Source organism: Castor canadensis, chromosome 10 (assembly GCF_047511655.1).
Source record: "Castor canadensis chromosome 10, mCasCan1.hap1v2, whole genome shotgun sequence".
In the NCBI taxonomy this organism is placed as follows: domain Eukaryota; kingdom Metazoa; phylum Chordata; class Mammalia; order Rodentia; family Castoridae; genus Castor; species Castor canadensis.
In genome coordinates this window covers 50,615,233-50,637,317 of record NC_133395.1, presented here as the reverse complement: position 1 = coordinate 50,637,317, position 22,085 = coordinate 50,615,233, and positions in this window count along the sequence as shown.

Sequence of the window (22,085 nt, the reverse complement as noted above, 5' to 3'; positions counted from 1 at the left end):
GTTTGAGAGGAGTTTCCTTTTTTTTTATCATTGTGCTGGGTGGGGGTACACTTATCTTAAAAATTGTTTTTACAACAATAAGATTGGTGAATAAGAAAGAATTTAGTTAATAGCTTCAGACATAAAAATCATGTTATTAGTCTGAAATAAAGGAAGCTTTAAATAATGGACCCTTAAAATTTGCTCTAAATATTACAGAAAAAATTGTGTGTATAAACAATGTCCATCAATCTGTAGTGATGAATTTTCTTTCCTACGTGTTCTGCTTGAGTATCTCTTGACTCCACCTCTCCTTTACAGTTAAGAACATGACTCTGGATGCTTCTTTGTTCATATTTTAAGGCTTGGATTTCCTATTTGCTGAATTTGGTATGACTTTTTAAAATAACATTGCATATATGTTAGATTTTTTTCCTAAATCACTAGAGGAAAGTGCAAATCAGTAAGAAGTAACCAGAGACATTAAAAAGTTGTAGATATTCCTTTTAGGATAAATCAGTTAGGGATATAATTCTACAACATAGATCTCTCTCCTTAAATTTTCATTACTATTGATTAGCAGGCATTGCAAACTCCTCTCATTACTGAAAGCTTTTACACATAAAAAGAAAAATTTGATCCCATAAATATTACTATACCAACCATTATTTTTATTATAAAGATGTGTAAGTTAGTGGAAAAGTTTTCTTAGCATTAGAGTATTTCCTTTTTATAATTATTACTTTTATTGTATTTTATTTTTTATTGTGCTGGGTGGGAGTACATAGTGGCAGAGTATTTTGTTTTTACAAGAAATGTTTTGTAGTAAAAAAATTTGATTATCAGAAGTATTGTTTATAACTACTGAGTTCAGAAAGATGATGATCATGGTTTTTCTTTTGAAAGAGATAATTTAAGGAAAATGGTGTAGGGGTGAATTCAAGTTTGACTTATTATAAGAACGTTTATATATGCCACAATGTACCCCCACCCAGCACAATAAAAAAGTTTAATTATCACTTAAATAACTTTTTAAAAATTCCTTTTACAAAAAGTCATTTTTTAGGAATCATGACTACTAACTGTTACCTTAAATTGAGCTCCCATTGTTATACATCTATACATCCCAAACAAACTCTTGACTATGTAGCTTTTTTCTCATCAGCTGTTTCTTACAAACATAAAGCCAATTGTGCATTTTAGCTAGAGAATGAACCTAGGGGCATGACCATCTGTCTAAACAAATAAGCACATTTCCAACAGAGTTATGAGGACAGATTGTTCTTTAAGCTGATGTGATGGATGTGAATGTTTAAGAAATTATGAATTATTGAACAGCATAATTTTAAAACATTGCTTTCTATTCTTATAACCATATTTGGAAAGGTGTTATTGATTTTGAAGTATTTTTACCATTATCATCAAAATAACATTAGCACTAAAGTGTTTCTCAATTAAAATAAGGTAACTACAATCAGAGAGATGCATTAAAAAAGACAACTGAACATTATGGAAAAAAGATCTTCATATACACTGCTGAAGTCATATATATCCTTGTCCCTAGTAAATGAAAACAAAATTAAAGAGTATGAATTTTCTTGTAATTGAATTTTATGTATCAAAAGTAGAATAGCAAGATTACTGTCTTGTGTCTAACTCAAGTAAATATAATTTTAAGTCATTCTTTTCTTTTGGTAGTGTTGGGGATTTAACATTGGGACTCAGGCAATCTAGGAAAATGCTCTACCACTGATCTTCCTTTGCAGCCCCAAGTCATTATTCCTAGTTATATGTTTTTCCCTCACTTGTAAACCCATGCTTCTAAAACCCTTGTAATATGTCTTGAATTTTAAATTAAAATCTGTTTTTATAATTGTGCAAATTACCTTCGCTACAACTGAGTTAATCAAAGAGTTATCAAAAAATAAAAGGGTTGCCGTGGCACAGGAATGGAGTGAGAAATATGTTAGATGTGAGCAGAGTTAGTGTGAAGAAAGAAAAATATGCATAGTTTTAGTCAAATAATCACTCTCAATGCTTTCTGGAAGAAAAAACTTTCTGCACTACCAATTTTCTTTTGAAATACAAAGGTCAGCATTTGATTAAAAAAGGAAAGGGAATTGTTAAAAAAACAGTTACAACTTTCAAGTCATGGTACAAATTGGAAGGGGCAGTTATGCTAATGAGAAAGTAGAAATAACTCCAAGAAAAAATGTTATGACAAGAATTTTTCTTTCTTAATATAGAGAAAGGAGTATTATGCAATTACAGTAGACCTTTTGTATCTGTGGTTGTGTAGTTCCAAGGAGACTGCAGTTGACGTAAAACTTTGCTCAGGATACTTAGAACAAATTAAGCACATTCATTTTTTACCTTGTTTTGAGGGATACCATTTGCCTTTTGGGAAGCAGATTTTCCCCAAAATGAAGGGCAGGAAAACACTCAGAAGATTAAACAATGATTTAAATAGAACTTAGTACAACAAGGGACTGCACTGAGACCTTCTCAACATCAAATGAGCTGCATAGTGTGCATGTGGAAATTTTATAATTTTTGGTTTGGAAATTTATTTTAACTCTTCCAATTTATTATTGTTTTACCAGTTTGGTCAAAACCACTTGTAATAAACCCACAATTAATGTGGGCTTAATTTATTGGTAAAAATGTTGGTTAATAAAGTGATTCATAAACACTTGGCATGATTTCTAGTAGTGGCAGGCAATGTATCTACACTTCTAAAAACTATCCTATTTCTTTACATATGCAATTTTGTACAACCGAAATCCTGATTGTGTTCTAAAACCTTCTTTCTGTGGAAAATGTAGTTTCATATATATCTATGTACAAAACTGTTTATGTACATATCTATCCATCACTTATTGTCTATCTATCTATCAATATCTATCTATCTGTCTACCTATCATTTATCCATATATATGAAGTCAATGTCCTCCATCTGTGTTAAAAAATATTGCCTTTTCATTATTTTTAACCTGTTTTTAATCTTTGGAATTGAAAATGTTAGAACAGAGATTTATGTGTTAGTTGGCCTACTTTTAATTTTGTAGAAAATCAAATAATACAGTTTCTACTCTTTTAAATTGGATTCTCCCATTCAGAATTACAGTTTTGAGTTTAGTCCATAGTTCAATTATTTAAGTCCATTTTGTCTATTTGGCACATATTGAGGAAATATTAGGTACTGATGGTAGTATTTTTATCTTCCTGTTTCTATTTCCATTTTCTTCTCCTCTTTCCCAACACTTTTTTCTTCATAGAGAGCACATTCCTCCTTCTCTTGGGAAGCTTGTTTTGAGGAAGAATATCCCCCATTCAATTCATAAAAATGGAATCATGGGAAATATATTTTTAGAAGTTGTAGACCATCAGAAAAAGATTTATTCTCTATACTCTTACTTGATTTGAATAAAAATCTAGCCTATAAATCATTTTCACTAAGAATTTTGAAGTTATGCCTTCTCTGTTTTCATGTTAATGTTATCTCTATTTACCTCCAGTCCTTCCTTCATAGTATTCTGTCTTTCACTTTGAAAGTATTTAGAATCTTCATTTCATTCCTGGCATTCATAGTGTGAAAATTCACATTTACACATGACTTGGATCCTTCCCAAACTTTTTATCTGTTGAAATTTATTATCTACAGTGAAAACAGGGTTTTGTGTCATTCTTTGAATATTTCTCCTTCATCTTAAGTAATCTTTCTTTCAGAATACAGTTAGTTGAATGTCAAATCTCTTGAATTAATCTTTTTCATTTTTCTTTTATATGTCTAAAATTTTGTATTTTAATTAATTTTCTAGTGTTACACTCAAATTATTATTTTGATTTGTATAGTGTTTTTCTTATATTCAATGTTCTTGTGATACATTTTTCATAGTTGCAATAATAGTTCTCTGAACATATCAGTTAAAGTTTAATTTTTGTCTTCTTGCTTTTCTACATTTATTGTCTTTTCTGCTTTGTATTATACATAATTTGTTCTGCTTTTTGACTTTCTTGAAGGAGGCTTTCAACAACTTCTATTGATTATCAGTATTTCAAATTTGGTGGTCAGATTTGCTTATCTGATGAAACTAAATGTAAGATAGATGAGGATTAAACAATCTTTTGTGGAACATTCTTAGTTCCCAATAGCCATAGGCTTTTATTCTGAGACCATAATTTGTAAAAAGAACACTATGACAGAATAAGGGAAATCGTCCTGTAAGGATTTTGCTCTTAGTCAAGCTGTTTTATTTAAGATAAAATAAAACAGCTAACAGAACTATTTCTCTGTCATAGTTAAAGTCAGTCATTTACTTTGCCTATGCCTCCACTTCAGAAGTTTTTGATTCATTTAACCCAATTTATACACTTCTTGTTCTAAGAATGAATTGGGAAGAGAAGACACCTGGGACTCAGAGCTGTATTTTTCTGTGGTCTAATTCTTCTTTGTCTGCCTTCTTTTTAGTGTTTCTTCCGATTCCTATATTACACAATACTTCATGTCACTACTTTCTGTATAATTTATGAATTATTAAGGACAAATTATCTTGTTTCTATTTAGGCTTTCCTTCTGTATACATTTTGTCTTTCAATGTACTCTTTCTACAAAGATATTTGCACCTTATCCAATGACAACTTTTGTTCTGTAAGGTCATCATTCTCATCAAGTCAGATTTTTCTCTATTCCATTTTTTCAATGATGTTCAAACCAAAGAGAGACATTCTTTGCAGTGTCATCTTGAAATTCTGTAACTTTTTTCAAAGCACTGATAATGTGATAATTTTGAGGGTTACAACATTTTGAATTTAAAATATTTTTTAATGTAGTAATTGTACATATTAGTGTAGTGCAGTGATCAAATGCAACCTCCACTTATTCATGCTCACAGCCTCACAACATCTATTAATCACTATTTTACATTCAGGTTTTGTTAGCGTATGGGAATATTTTATGTACTTTAGTCTTATTTGTGTTTCCTTCTATTAAATTTATATTTTCATCATTTGTTTAGTGATTTGATGGACGTTTGGAGAATCCCAGTATGACTGAGAGTTTGAAATAGTGTTACAGAATAACTGGATATTTTCAATTGACTTTTAACATGAACTTCTAATATCTGAGTATAGAGAGATGCACAATTATATAACTTTTTATCCCTTTGCCTACCTGATAACATTTCATTACAAATTATATTGAATGATGTTATTAAACAAGTAGAAATTACTATTGAGTATAGTAGTAATGGGCTAGTCTCTCCAATTGTGCATTGTGTCCCAGCAGACCACAGTTGTAGCATCGTCTAGCTATTATGAATTAAAAACATTTGGAGTTAACCAATTCTAAAATAGACACTAGAACACTGACTGATTACATTCATGCAAAGTCTTTGCACCTGAACCTATTGACCTGAACTGAATATTTAAAACTTGGTTTGGAAACATGGAATTGACATCTTAGCTAATTTTTCAAAACTTCTTAGTCATGTATATTTTCAGCATAAGTAACAGCAAGAACTTTTCCCAGTTTTGTTTTTATTCTGGGTAAGATTGAACTATGTCTCAATTCATATGGTAAAAGATGAAAACTCAACTACATTCATATCTATTATTCTATTCCATATTAGCAACACCACTTATATTGTTTTGTGGTCCTTTCATTTTCCTAATGTGCATAATCATCTAAATATTTACCATTTTATTTATTTATTTTTCAAGTTCAGGTCATTTGTGTATTTTTTTCTTTTTTTTTTTGTTGTGCTGAGTGTGGGTGTACATTGTGGCATTTACAAAGGTTCTTACCATGTATCAAGTATATCATACTTGAATTCACCCCTCCAATGTACATGCCTATACATTATTTGAACCATATTCATCCTCCTACCCCTTTCTCTGCCACCTCACCCTTCCCACAGGTGCCAACAAATTACACACCCACAACCCTGTCCTCCTGCAGAACCTGTTCTGCCCTCCTGTTCTCCGATATTGTAGAAGAAAAAACATAAAAGTTAAAAAGAGAACTATGGCGTTTTTTCCTAGGTTGAGATAAAGATAGCTACACTGGGAGTTTCCTTGTGTTGTTTCCATGCATATATGTGTTATAACCCCAATTGATTCACCTCTGCCTGTCCTCTGAATATTAAAATTTTGAAGCGTATGTACTCACAATTGAGAACTTTACTAATAAGAAAAGAGGAAATATACATGAATTCTTAAATGTACAAAATAATTCTCCTTTCCTATTTCAACTTTTTCCAAAACTGACCACTCTTTTTTTAAAAAGGTCATATTTTGGTTCAATTTTTTTGAATAAAGTCAAATTATGTTCAACTATTTGGTCATTTTAATATATTCTTTGCTTTCTTCCACTAATCTATCTGCTTTAATATTCTTCTAAAATCTCATCATATTTTTAAAATGCTCATACTGATAAATAACATAGATATATGTCTTTATGAATATTGATATCATATAGTTAAACTTCTTATATTTCAAATCACTTTATATCATATAGCAAACACTGGAACATCAGAGAGTTATTTAAAAAGTTAAAATTTTGGAACGCTCAATAATTCTTAATAACTATTTCATGGGCACTTCTGAAGGTCCAATCTTCTGAAACATTGTTCAGGGTGTAATTCTGATGTTTTAAATTAGAAAACATTGCCATAAGGACATTTCCCTTTGTAATATGTATGTAAACACACACGGACATAAACACTTATAGTTTCTTCTGGTGGCACTGGAGTTCGAACTCAGGGGCCTCATACTTTCTAGATAGGTGTTCTTATCACCTGAACCACTCTGTCAGTCCTTTTTCTGTGATTTTTTTTTTTTAAGCTAAGGGCTTGCGAACTAATTGCCTGGGGCTGACTTTGAACTGTGCTCCTCCTGATCCCTGCCTTCTGAGTAGTTATGATTACAAATGTGAGCCACATTTGTAATCATATATATATAATATATATATTTATACAGGTCCTCAACACCTATGTAATATATTTTAAGAAAACCTGTACAGTCATTGGAGTATATGTATTTTGACAAAGAAAATATAAATATGCTAGAGCCCTACCTTTAGGCTCTATTTAAAATTCTCCTCTTCTTTAAGAACAGATCCAACTTAGGGACATAAGGATGTTGTCAAAAAATTAAGAGAATTTATCAGCTTGATCAGAAATCATTTATATAGAAAAAGATAGACTACATATCCGATGTTATATAAATGATATTCCTGGGGAGCAGGAAAATACTTCAGTTAACTGCTTCTTCACATTTAGGTTCACACGATTGATTATTTTTATATCTGAGCAACTATATTTATTGCAATTCAAACCATTTCAAAATTTTGTACCAAAATCTAATTTTCATAGTACAATTGTTTACTGAATAAAAAGGAGTTAGTAACAAAAATGCTGATACAGCCATAACTAACATCCTGCAACCAGGCTTTGCTATAATAAAGCACAGCTTTATTAAGCACTTAATTAATTACCACATTAAAATGACAGGGGCCCAACTCATAAAAATGAGTTATGAGAATGCTGGCTCCTTTTGCTGTGTTAACTGAAAATGGAAGATGTACACACCATTTAATTAAGAGAAATATAATCAAACCATCGTTAGTGTGGGTGCTTGTGTGGAAGCAAAACTTGCAGGTGTGAGAGGACAAACAAATGTGTTCATAGCAATATTACTTGACATTCTTAGAAAGTGGCTATGAGCTAACATTTTATAGGTGTACCAAATTGCAATTATTTGAAGAACTGAGGTTTTATGCTGCAGATTTTATTTATTTTCATTTTCACTTTAAAGTTGTCTTTAGGATATGTATACAGTTACCCTAAATCCAGAGTCATAAGCAATGTGTTCAAAGGCAACTTAATTATAATAATATTTAACTTCACGTTCTATTTCAGATGTGGTAAGGATTTTATTTCTTTCAAAAAGTTTTTCATGTCCATTTCAATTTTACAAACAGAAGTTTAAAGACATGAAATATCTTTTGCAAAACTTCAAAACATGTAGTGGAGAAAATACATTCCTAAAGAAGTTTGGAAACATAACACAGCCTTTGCTATGGAATTTCATGCCCATTATGACTGTTAGTTGTTGTTTTGTTTTGTTTTGCTTTTTTGGCTCTGTTTGTTTATTTTTAAATTTTTAATATTATTTTTTGCGGGGAGGAACTGGGTTTGAACTCAGGGCCTTGCATTTGCTAGACAAGCACTCTATGACTTGAGACATGCCCCTAGCCCTTTTGCTTTTGATATCTTTTCAATATTGTCTCACGTTTATGGATGGGTCAGCCTAGACCATGGTACTGCTGCTGAAGCTTCCCACATAGCTGGAATGACAGACATGCACTGCTATGCTCAGCTTTTAGCTTCTGTTGGTTGAGATAGAGTCTCATGAACTTTCTGCTATAGCTGGCCTCAAACTGCCATCCTTTCAATCTCAGCCTCCAGAGCAGCTAAGATTATACTCATGTGCCAACCTGCTGGGGATATTTTGTTGTTGTCAGTTTTTTGCTGTTGAGACAGTCGAGCTCTATTCCCCAGCTTGGCCTCAAATACCCCTACCTCAGTCTCAAGCATGCTGGGACTACAGATATATACCACCATATTCAATATTATCACTGTTTTCAATTTAAATGAAATCTGTAAAATAGTGGTCATTTTCATGATACAAGACTTGTGGTTATAGTCTTGTATATGAATTACCTTAGTTACTTTAAATTGCCTTCCCAAAACACAAAAACAGAAGAAGCAGATGAAATTATTATATCTCCTTAGAGGCTACAGATTTGACTCAATAAATGGCAGGAAGTGAAGATTTCCCTGGTGGATAATCCAAAATCAAAACAAAATGACTATTTTCCAGAAATGGCCTAAACTTCAAAGTTTATTCTTATCTTTATATAAATGCTAGATATTGTCTACCATGTTCTTTATATTAATAAAATCATAATTATACTTGCCTTTCCTAAAGAAATAAAATTAATTAGGTGACCTATTTCTATCTTTGAGTTATACAACAATCAGTATACATCATAAAATGCTGTATAGAAGGAGAGTAAAGTCAAGAAAAGGCAATTATCACTCATGACATTCTTTACAAAGTTTCTTGAAAGAGCTCAAATTTCTAGACTTATTTAGCAGTCTTGCCCTCACACAGCTCCTTTATCAGAATTCACCATTTGCTTCTCAAATCATAGCACATCTGCATTCTAGCTCTTACACATACCTGAAATATGATTATACTATGCTTTTTGCAGAATATATTATTCCCTAAATTTCAAAATGTTTAATGTCACAAAAACAGTATTATATAAAATAAAATTGAATACTAAAAATGAAATATTTCTAATCTATTTTTTTCTGAAAAAAATTCTCATTTGGTTAGAACAAAAACATTACAAATTTTTATATGCATAGTCTCCATTTTAGGTCACCTTTCTGAATGAACTAACCAACTCTATTTTCTAATTTTATATTGAATATTTCACATATTATCAAGATGTAATGTAATACAAGAAATGTGGTAATTTTTTTAAATTCATGCAACTGTCATAACAGGAAAAAAACATAAGGATGAGCAATGTAAGGGTCAGACACCAAAATTCAGATGCAGGAAGCCTAGCTAGAATGCTAGTGCTTCTTAAAACAAAAGTGAAGGAGTTCTATAAATATCATATAAAGCACCTTTCATAACAAAAAGTTATCACAGATAAAGACAAGTATTACATTATACTTAGGGTCAATCCTCTAAGAATACTTGATTATCTTTGTGCATTTATCTAATTACAAAATGATATGATATAACATACAAAAACTAGTAGAACTAAACAGAGAAGTAGAGAAATCCATTATTAGTGTGGGAGACCTCAATATTCCTCATTCGTTATCGATAGATCGAGCAGGCAGGAAATCAATAAAAGTACAGGTGATATGAACAGCACTAAGAATAAGCACCATCAAATTGATATTCATTAAAAACGTCATCCAATCTCAAAAAAATCACAAAGATCAATATCATTCTTTACCATATTTACCTTAACAATTTTAATCACATAAAATTTTCATTTAAATTTAAATTTGTTTTCAGACCACAATGGAAAATGTAATAAACTTATATAATATAAAATAGCTAGAAAATTCCAAATATTTGGAAATGAAAAACTCTAGATAGTGCAAAACCCAATGAAAGTAGGAATCAATTGAAAGAGTAACCCACTGACAGAATTGCCATAATTCAGCAACAAAATAAGCAATGAGGTATGGAATTATTATGAAAACACTAAAATAAGCATCTACAAATTTGTCATGGTATGAATACATGATTGAATAAATAATTTAAATAAATATTCTATATAAAAATTTCCATATATTTAATATATAGATAGATACTTCATCTTTAAGTAGCTGGCACATGATCTCTGATCTTGAAGTTTGAGCCAGGGCCATCAATTTATTTTCAAAGTATAAATGAGAGCAGCATTAAATTTATAACTAAATGACAGAGAAACTTAACCAACATCAGCACCAACCATGTGATTAATGCTAACCTTAACAGCGATCAGTCATATTGATAGTGTACACTATTGAATGATGTGATGAGAATGTTACTTTACCTTTGTGCACTTCCTCAAAAAGGACATTACCCCAGGATAATCAGGAGGAAAACAATCAGACACGTCTCAGTGGGTGACAGTCTATAAACTCTCTTATCAGTCAGTATCCATCAAAACTGTCAAGGTCATCAAAACAAAAAAATGAAAAATAGTCACAACTAAATTGAGTCTATTGTATATAAAACTGCTTGATATAAAGTGGGATCTTCCAATAGAAAAGAATAAAATAAGGGTATCTGAAAAAGCATGAACATCAACTAATAATATTTCAATTTTTGTTCATTAATTTTGAAAAATATACCACACAAATGTAAGATGTTAATACAAATGAAACTCATTGTGATATTTAAGAAAATTCTCTGTAGTACTTCTTTTCCTTAAAGGGTTTAATGATGTATAATTAAGGTAGAATAAAATTTACTAATTTTAAGTACATAGTTCAATGGTTATTATCATATATACAGATACAGAAAATACCAATACTTACTGGAGCTGGTGTTGTTGAATGTTTGGATTGTTTCAACTTTTAGAATGTTATCAATGATGCCACTATTAATGTTTGCATACTCATTTTTATGGACATAATTTTAAACAAGTTTAACAGTTTGTTTCTTCATTTCAGTTTCCTGGTGCTTTTGATAACTAATTTTCTCAAAGGCTGGACATGATTTTTATTATATAAGTGACATATACATTAATACACCACTATACCTTATTTTAAAATATTTTTATATATTCAACAATATTTGGAAATGTTAATTTATATCTTGGCATGTATAACTTTGGTATTATCACAAAAAATATGACCGGAGACATAATTGTCATACTTTTCTATTAGTAAGAGCTAAGAATCCCAGAATCCCCAGCAATGATTGATTGACTAGATATCTATATCCAAATGAGATTCATTAATTTTAAGGCATCGCTTTTAGAAGTATTAGTCATATCTACTTCCTTCTAGTGTTATCCTAATTATAAGTATTTGAAAAGGAGATATTGTATTCTGTGATTCATATCCCCACTGCAAACGTTAATTTCCTTCTTCGTGATTGTGATATATGTGCTTTATAGTTTAGAACTATTCTGATGAAAATATTAAAAAACTGAAAGTTGCTTTAACCCCTTTACTGCATAACTGCTGAAGCATAATAATGCCTAGTAGCAAAAAGTATTCCATGTTGACTGTCAGAGTCGTTTGCATTTTGTAAGCAAAAACAATCATTAGGTGAGCAAAATGGTTTAATTAACATTGATGATGAAAAACTGCCTAAAAGTGTAACTACTTATTTGTAGCAAGTGCAGAATTTTATAGACTGAAATTTTCAGGAAATAAAAAGAGTTCATTAAATTTCTTCACCTTCATTAGTCATCCCTATTTCGTTCGTACATTGCCAGCAGTTAGTGCTTTTCTTCAGTGCTCTGCATACTTCCCCAATCAGTATAGCTAAAACACTTAGAATCGCTAGTATTACACAACAAATTGAAATAATGGGTTTTTTTCATTTTGCAAAATAAAAGAGATTTTGAAACAAATGTATGTCAATGTTCAATAGACTTTGAAATGAAGATAACTATCTTGTAACTTAAGCAAAACTTGATTACAAAGATAGTGTTTTATGACATTGCCACAATTGTTATAAAATTAATTTCATCTTAATAGAAAATATATACCTAATGTAAGAATGTCTTTTATTGATTGTATCTTGGTTTTTCTTCTGAATATAGTTCTTAATAAATTTATTTGGAAAGGAAAGCAGTATGTTCTATTGGATACATTTTCTTTCTTAATCTTGAGCTCTTTTTCCCTATTTTTATATTGGCCATAAATTAACAGCTAGCAACTTTATTTCACTAATTCATTTGTTTATTTATTCACAGCACAGATGCAACATCTGTTATGTTGCAGACACTGAGTTTTATTAGTTAAACATTTTTTTAATGGTGGAAAAGGAACACTTACATTGCTGATTGATGTTCTTGATGCTCCTAGGTTCCTCTGCTAATAACTCTTTTCGTATCATTTTGAAATAAATAAAAAGGAGGCAGTAGTTAAATACCTTATAAATTTCAGGGGATGGAAATAAAGATAAAATATACAGAAAAGATACAGAACTTTTCTAAAATAAAGATGATAATATTTGCTCTTGCTACCGGGCCCCAACTAGAATGTTACATTTTCTCTTTTCCATCTTTCAAAATGGCTAAGAAAGGAGCTTTTAAATATTCTTACCACAAAAAATAAGAACTAGATGAGGTAAGGTGATCAATATATTACTTAATTTTATTTAATATTGATAAAGGTACTCATATATTAAAATATCTTTTGTATGTCATAATTATATATATGGCATTTGTAAATTAAAATTAACTTATGATAAGTTTTAAAACTTTGAGAGAAACAAGCAAAAAAACCAGAAAATTCAGTGCCTTATTAACTGGTCCTATAACCTCAAAGGAATAAAACAAAAACTCAAGTAGGCATGTTTAAAATGTCAAGCCCATCACTAAACTTCTCCCCCAGGTGATCCACATTAAGTTCATATTTACTTAGAATTATAATTACAATATCAACAAAGTCAGTAGGGACATATCCCTGAAACTTCATATAGAGAGACCACATTTGTAGGCAGTATGTAGACACTATTTGCAAAACAAATCTTCAATCTTGAGGAACAAAAATACTCAAACTCGGTCCTGGCTGGGACTGATGACTCAAGCTTGTAATGTAGCTCCTCGCGAGGCAGAAACGGGAGGATACAATTAGAGGCAAGTTCAGGCACAAATTTGCAAGACCCCCATCTCAATCAATGGCTGGGCATGGTGTTTTCTTTTTGTGTTATGTCCTCTGATTTCATATTAGTATAATACTTCATAGAATGAGTTTGGTAGCATTTCTTTCCTTTCTTTAGTATGGAATAGTTTGAGAAGCAGTACTGTTAATTCTCCTTTAAAGGTTTGGTAGAATAGTATTCAGCAGTGAGTCTATCTAGTACTAGACTTTTCTTTATTTGGAGACTATCATATTCATAAGTTATATGAAGTACGAGGAAGGAAACAAGGAGAACAAGAGGCAGAAGATAGAAGTTGAACTACTAATGCATAGGAAAAAGCAAGACTCTAAAGTGGTTCTCATTTCTAGGATATGGGAATAACAGAAAAAGTATCTTACAATTGAACAGGAAGAGAAGCAACATGTATCAGTTTTGACATTTGACAATTTATTTTTCCCCTAGCAAGAGACAAGTTTATTATCTCTAGAATACACAGAACCAAGAATACAAGTGGTCTTGGCTGGAAGAAGCAATAGATGATATTGTTTTATAGTGTTGTGTACTTTGTTTTTGATTTAAAGAAAAGAATTTACATGTTTCCAATAAATAGAAAAATGAAGCATTTAAAACTTAAATTTTTTGTATATGGCTATCAATTAGCTTAAAAAGAAATGATAATGAGTTTTTGATGAACTGTAAGTTAATAGAAAATAAGAACTGTAATCATCAATGTGAAGATATTTCTCTATAATGTGCACTGAGAACTATTTACCTCTATGTCTACCACTCTATTTTAACACAGTCACATGGCATTTGTTCATTGGCCCATGACAGGAAGAGTATTTCCTCTTTCCTTTTTTCAAAATTGTAATAAAAAATTAATGGATCCTCACTACTTTTCTACACTGACATTTGCTAATTATTAGCACTGCAGGAAAAATTAAATTTTAATTTTAATGTCATTGTAAAAGACCAAAAACTGTCTTAGCATGATAACTTGTCACAAAGGTTTAAATTGTTTTTGTAAGTTCATACCTGTTCAAATATTAAAAGTTTAGAGTTTCTCCAGTCTCAAGTGTCCATTCTTTAAGTTAATATATTGTAAAATGGTCACTATCTTAGTACATATTATTATATTACTATGATGTAAGGACTGCTGAACATATAATTTAAACTGCAAATATTATTTAACTCTTTCAAATATACTTTATGTTTTTTTGTATTTTACCATCTGATACCTTGTGAAAAGTGTCACATGTGATTAAAACCTCATGGAAGAAAATAACCTAAAATTAAGAAAATCTAAATATGAAAATGTTATGTAAAATACAGGCTACAATTTGCATTAACATATAAACAACAGAAGAGGGAGCACATTGTGAATTAAGTGCATGGAACATCATAAACTTTTGATAAGATAATCTATGAATTTATTTTACCTATGGTCTCCATAAAGAAAAGATGACTGGTTGGATTTTTTGTCTAAATACTTTAAGTAATTGTTTTTATAAGAAAAAAAAATAGTATAAAACTATTGCTATTTCTGTCTTAAGTCAAAATTATTATTTTATTATTAAAGAGTTCCTAAATTTAATTGAAAAAGAAGAGAAAGGGTACAGTCCCAATTGTCATTTTTATGCATGCATATATTTAGATATGAGAATATATAATTGCGAACAGGGTCCTAGTTCTAAGATAGACACTTTTCTTATGAAACACTTTTAATATTTAAGATGTTTAAAAATTAATTGTATGAAAACTAGTCATAGAGGACTCAGGGGACAATATAAAGTAAACAAAAGGCAAATCCCTTGCTCTCAAATAGATTATAATTTAGCTGAGATGTTATCTACATAGAAATGAAGGAAATGTACAGCAACATTTGTTTTAAAAAGCAGACTCTCCCCAAAAGCAATTGTTATTTTATAGAAATTGAGCCACATTTCAAAATGCTGAATAGCATTTGATGATGAGGCTGAGGAAAATCTCCTGGGATTAAGAGAACGTTAATAGAAGGATAAAGGTTTTATGTTAGATTAATTAATTATTTAATTCAGCAAATGTTTGTTGAAAAATTCCCAATTATATTCGTACTGAAGATACAACTAACAAGACAGACACTGACTAAACCCTTCCTGAGTTCTAAGCAGCACAGTAATAGAAACTTTTAAGACATAGTAACAATGAATCAAAGCTATGAGAGTGGCTGTACAGCATACATCATTTCTTTAGCATGCATGCTATAGGAGACACTTTTGTACATAATCCAAAGCTACCAAGCCATTTATTCTTACAATAGGAAGGCAGGACTTGGCAGCATCGTGAATTTACTGACAAGGGATTCCATGGAGAATTTTCCCAAAGTTTATTCTCACATCTGCTTGAAATTAGAGAAGACCGTTTTAATCGGTCATGTTTTACTATTTTGTTCTACATTTAGGATTTTTTATCACTTGCTTGTTCATTTTGATCTTTATATGTATACAACTGTAGCCATCATATTATATAAATATTATTATTTCCGTAATTGTACATTTTAAATTACCCATTATCTCTTTACAACTTAATTCCTTAAAAATTGAAAGAGATTTATTCAGTTTATGAAATTTAGATTTAATAGCAAAATTCCTGCAATTGGAGAGTACAAATGATCGCAGTTTGTCATTCTGTATTATCTTAATTAATTTTTTTTTACCTTTTTCAACATCATTACTGAATTGCAGGTTATTTCTTAAGCTAGAATTAAATGGTAATTCCTGCATCCTGCCTGGCAGGGCGTGAGGACACATGCCTTTAATCCTCGCTACTCTGGAGGCAGAGATAAGAGGATTAAGGTTTGCTGCAGGTCACAGCAGAAAGTAAGACCCTAACTCAATAAGTGAGGTAGATAGTTTATTCCTTTTTGGTTTCAATAGTTGGCTATCTTAACATTCCAACAATGGAAGTATTATTGTTAATCTACTCACCCATTAAAGGACATCTTCAATGTTTACCAGTTTGGGGCAACTGTGAATAAAATGGCCAAAAACATTGCAAAAGTTCCTTCCACAAAGAATCAGTCCATTTATGATGTAGATACCCATATATCCATGTTTACCGTGGAACTGTTCACAATAATCAAGCAGTAGATTCAGCCTAAGTGTCAATTGATATAAGATTGGATAAAGAAAATGATATATATACAGAATGGAGTTTTACTAGTCATTAAGAAGAATGAAATCATGTTGTTTTCTGAAAAATGGGTGGCACTTTTATGATCATATTAAGCTAGTCACACAAAGACAAGTATCAAATGTTTTCTCTCATTTGTAGACACTAAGGGGAAAAAATCAAGTAAAAGGTGGATCATTAGGAAGATGAAAGGGGAAAGATGAGGGAAGATAAGAAAGGGTAATCGAGGGAATTAATATGATCATTATATGCATGTATAGAAATGTCATAACGAAACCCCTTACTTTGTACAATTAACATATGCTAATAAAAACCAAAGGAAAATGAAAAGGGAAGAAGTGAGGTGGGGCGGCACCCACAAGTAACTCAAGCTATTCAGGAGGCATAGGTAGTGTGATTATGGTCCCATGTCAGCCTGGGCAAAGGCTGAGCTCTTATCTAAAACACAAGCTAAAGCAGAAAAGGGCTAGCATATTACTCAAATGATAGAATGCATGGTTAGCTAGCATATGACTAAATGATAGAATATTTGTTTAGCAAGTGCAAGATCCTAAGTTCAAATCCCAGTACAGCCAAAAAATTTAAAGAGTACTGTGTCATGTTTGTCCCATTTTTAAAAAAGGCTTTTAATAATTTATCTTCCTACCTAAATTTTATATTAACTAATTTACTCTGAAGCTATGATTTTATTATTATTCTTTAAATATTTACTCCTTCAATTATCAAAGCATTATATTTTTATTGTTTACTTTTATTATATTTGGAGAGTTGTTACATGTTTCTATAGATATCCCATTTGGTCCATCAATATTTCACTTCATATGAGATGTCAGCATTCCTTTCCCATTTTTAAATTAAGCCTTTTGAGTTCTGTTTGGGAAGTTATTCCCTATACCTAACTCTTTCAGTGTATTTCGTACTGCTTCCTGGAGTGATTTAAGTTTTAGAGCTTATATTAAGGTCTTTCATCCACATTAAGTAGATTTTGGTACAGCATGAAAGACAGGGATCTAGTTTTTGTCTTCTACATGTGGCTATCCAGTTAAGAAGCATTTGTGGAAGAGGCTGTCTTTTCTCCATCACATGTTTTTGGCCCCTTTATGGAAGATCAGTAGGCTATTGATGCATGGATTTATGTCTGTATCTTCTATTCTGATCCATTGGTATTCCTGTCTGTTTTTGTGCCAATACCATGATGTTTTTATTGTTATTGCTCTGTGGTGTACTTTGAAATCAGATATTGTGATGCCTTCAGCGCTTGATTTTTTGCTCAGAATTGTTTTAGCTATTTGACGTCTTTTGTGTTTCCATATTTATTTCAGGAGTTTTTCTATTTCTGTGAAGAATGTCATTAGAATTTTGGTAGGGATTGCATTGCACATATAGATTGCTTTTTTAGTTCATCTATTTTCACAATGCTTATTCTACCAATCCACAAGCTTGGAAGGTCTTTCCATCTTCTGATGTTTTCTTCAATTTCTCTCTTCAGGGATTTATAGTTTTCATTAAAAAGATATTTGGTTTATTTCATTAAGTTTATTCCAAGGTGCGTTATTGTTTTTGAGGCTATTGTAATTGGGATTGTTTTCCTGATTTTTTCTCAGTCTGTGCATTGTTGGTATACAGAATAGCTACTGATATCTGTATGTTAATTTTGTATCCTGCTACTTTGCTGGAAGAGTTTATGATTTCTCACAATTTTTTAGTAGAGTTTTAGGGGTCTGTTAAGTATAGGATCATGTCATCTGTAAATAGGAATAGTTTGAATTATTCCTTCTCTATTTGAATCCCTTTTATTTCTTATTTTTGTCTTATTGTTCTGGCTAAGAATTCCAAAACTCTATTGAATAGGAGTGGAGAAGTGGAAGCCTTGTCTCATTCCTGCTTTAACAGGAACAATTTCAGTTGTTCTCCATTTAGCATGATGTTGGCTCTAGGTGTGTCATATGTAGCCTTTATTATGTTCAGGAACATTCCTTCAAGTCCTAGTTTCTTTAAGGCTTTAATCATGAAAGCGTGTTGGATTTTAAAAAGGCCTTTTCTGCATCTATTGGGAGGAAAATGCGTTTTTTTGTCCTTGCTTCAGTTTACAGGCTGTATTATGTTTATGGATTTATGTGTGTGAACCATCCTTGCATGCCTGGAATATAACTGACTGTGTCATGGCTTATGATCACTTTGATGTGTTGTTAAATTCTATTTCCCAGTATTTTCTTGAGAATCATTGCACCTATATTCATTAAAGACAATGATCTACCATTCTCTTTTCTGGTTACAAGCACAATGGGTTTCAGAGTGGGTGTAAAGCTGACTTCATAGTATGAGTTTGGTGGTGTTTCTTCCCTTTCTATTTTCTGGAAAAGTTTGAGGAGAATTGGTGTTAGTTCTTCTTTAAAGGGTTGGTAAAATTTGGCCATAAATCCATCAAGTCCTGGTCTTTACTTTGTCAGGAGACTCTATTACTGCTTCAATTTACTTGCAAGTAATAGGACTGTTGAGGTGGTTAATATCTTCTTTGTTCAATTTGGTAGAATATATGCATCTAGGAATTTATCTATTTCATTTAGATTTTCCAGTTTACTTGATTGTAAGTTTTCAAAGAATTCTCTAATGATTCTTTTTTTAAATTATTCATTTATTCACATGTGCATACATTGTTTGAGTCATTTCTCCCCCCGCCCCGCTCTTCTCTCCCACCTTTTCCCCCACGTTCTCCCCTTCTCCCCTCCTCAGTTCTAGGCAGGTCCTTTTCTGCCTTTATCACTAATTTTGTTGAAGAAAAGATGCAAGTACAATAAGGAAGACAAAGCATTTTTGCTAGTTAAGGATAGCTATACAGAAATATTCCTAGTATTGCTTTCATGTACACATGTGTGATTCATCTCTAACTGATCTTTACACTGGTTACTGATCCCCTTCTCATGATAACCTCTGTTGCTTTAAGGTTTCTGTATTAGCTCCTCTGGAGTGGGGACATCAAATGCTTTCATGTTTTGGGTTTTCTACCTATTCCTATATCTCCCGTATGTGTTCTCCCCTTGTCATGTAATTCAAGTGATTCTTTGGATTTTGTTAGTATTTGCAGTTATGTCTCCTTTTTCATCTCTGATTTTATTAATTTGGGTCTTCTGCCTCCTCCATTTTGTCATGTTAGCTAAGAGTTTGTCAATCTAGCTTATCTTTTTGAAGAATCAACTTTTTATTTCATTGGTTATTTATAGAGTTCATTTGATTTCTACCTCATTCATTTCAGTCTTGATCTGTATTCTACTTGTTTTGGGTTTTCTTTTTGTTGTTGTTGTTTTGCTAGGAGTATATCATTAGGTTATTTATTTGGGAGGTCTCTATTTTTTTTTTAATGTATAGCTGTAAACTTTTCCCTTAGCACAGCCTTTGCTGGGTCTCACATATCTGGTAAGTTATATTTCATTTCATTGGATTCAAAGGACTTTTTGATTAATTCCCTAATTTCTTCAGTCACCCATTTATTTTCAGCAGTATGTTGTTCAGTCTCCATGTGTTTTAATATTTTCTGGGGTTTATTTTGTTTTTGAGGTTTAGTTTTATTCCATTGTAATCTGATATGATGCAGGTGGTTATTCTGAATTTCTTGAATTTGTTGATATTTGCTTTGTGTCCTAAAATATGATCTATTTTGGAGAAAGTCCAATGAGCTGCAGAAAAGAATGTATATTTTGATTTTGTTGTACGAAATACTCTGTACTTATCAACCAGGTCTATTTGATCGAATATGTGGAGTAGCTCTGAAGTTTGTTTATCTTTTGCCTGGATGACCTATCTATTGGTGACAGTGAGGTATTCACTTCTCTTACTGTCACTGTGTTAGGGTGTATCTGTGCTCTTAGGGCAATTAGAGATTTTTTAAATGTAGATGGGTGCCCCTGAGTATGGTTCATATATATTAAGGATTGATATTTCCTCTTTATGATTTGTACCTTTAATTAATATGAAGTGACCTTCATTGTTCTTTTGATTGATTTTAGTCTGAAGTCTAATTTGTCAGATATGAGTATAATTACTCCTGTCTGTTTATGGGATCCATTTGCTTGGAAAATTGTTTTGCACCCTTTGACTCTAAACCAGTGTTCATTTTTTTCAGTGAGATGAGTCTCTTGAAAGTAACATGTGATTGGGCTTTGTTTTAACTCAGTTTGCTGTTCTATGTCTTTTGATTGGGGCATTTAGACCATTTACATTCAGGGTTACTATTGAGAGGTATCTGTTGTTTCCAGTCATTGATCCCCTGTTGTTTAGTTTACCTATTCCTTTTTGATTGATCTACTTACTCAAATGGGTTTTATTTTTCTTGAGTCTTCCTGTTTCACTCTAGTTTCCTTTTCTATACATGAAAGTCCTTTAAGTATCTTCTGTTGTGTGGGCTTGGTGGTCGCAAATTCCTTTAGTTTTTCCTTATTGTTGAAGGTTTTAGTTTCTACTTCAATTAGGAAAGACAGTTTTGCTTGATAGGTTGACAGTTGCTTTCTTTCAGGGCCTAAATTCTGCCTTTCCATTATCTTCTTGCATAAAATTTGAGCTGAGAAACCTGCTGTTATTCTAATGGGTTTGCCTTTATATGTGACTTCTCTTTCCTCTTTTGCAGTTTTCAGAATTCTTTGTTCTGTGTGCTGAACATTTTGATTATGACATGTCTGAAAGCACTTCTTTTTTGGTCCTGATGGTTTGGTGTTCTGTAAGCTTCCTGCACCTGTGTGACTCTCTCTTAAGGTTAGGGAGGTTTTCAGCTATTGTTCTATTGAATAGGTTGTACATATACTTTGTATCTCCTCTCCTTTTTTCATGATTCATAGGTTTGGACTTTTCATGGTGTCTGAGATACCTTGCATGTTCCATTCATATTTTCTTATCATCCTTTCATTATCTTTTACTGTTTGGTCCAATTCCTCTACTTTGTCTTTGTTCCTGATATTCTATTTTCAACTTACTCCACTCTGTTCACCAAGCTTTTGATTGAGATTTTTATTTGGGATATTGAGTTGTATATTTCAGATGGATTATTTTTCAGGGTTTCCATATCTTTACTGATTTCCTCTGTCAGATCCTGGATAGTTTTCTTAATTTCATTCATCTGTTTGCTTGTATTCTCTCTGAGCTCTTTAATTATTTATGTCCTCATTGAGGTCTAATATTAGCTTTTGTGCTTCTTATTTGAGATCATTAATCATTTTTACTATTGTTTTTTTGGAATTCATTATTTGATAGCTCTTCCTCTATACAAGTGTTTAGATCCTTACTGGTGGAATTGGTATTCTGAGGGAGAGCAGTTGTCTTGCTCTTTCATTCTGCATTGAGATTTATACATCTGGAGTTGTTTTGGGGTAGGGTTTTTATCACTGGTGCCCCTATAGTTGGGGTTTTGATTTTTTTCTTGTGGAGGTCCAGCAGTTTTTCTCAGAGAGGAGTATGCTGGAAATGTTACCCCTTGTAGGGTTCTTTTTGTTGGGTAGATTACCTCTTTTCTCCCCTCAGAGAAAAGGGCTGGATTTCTGGCT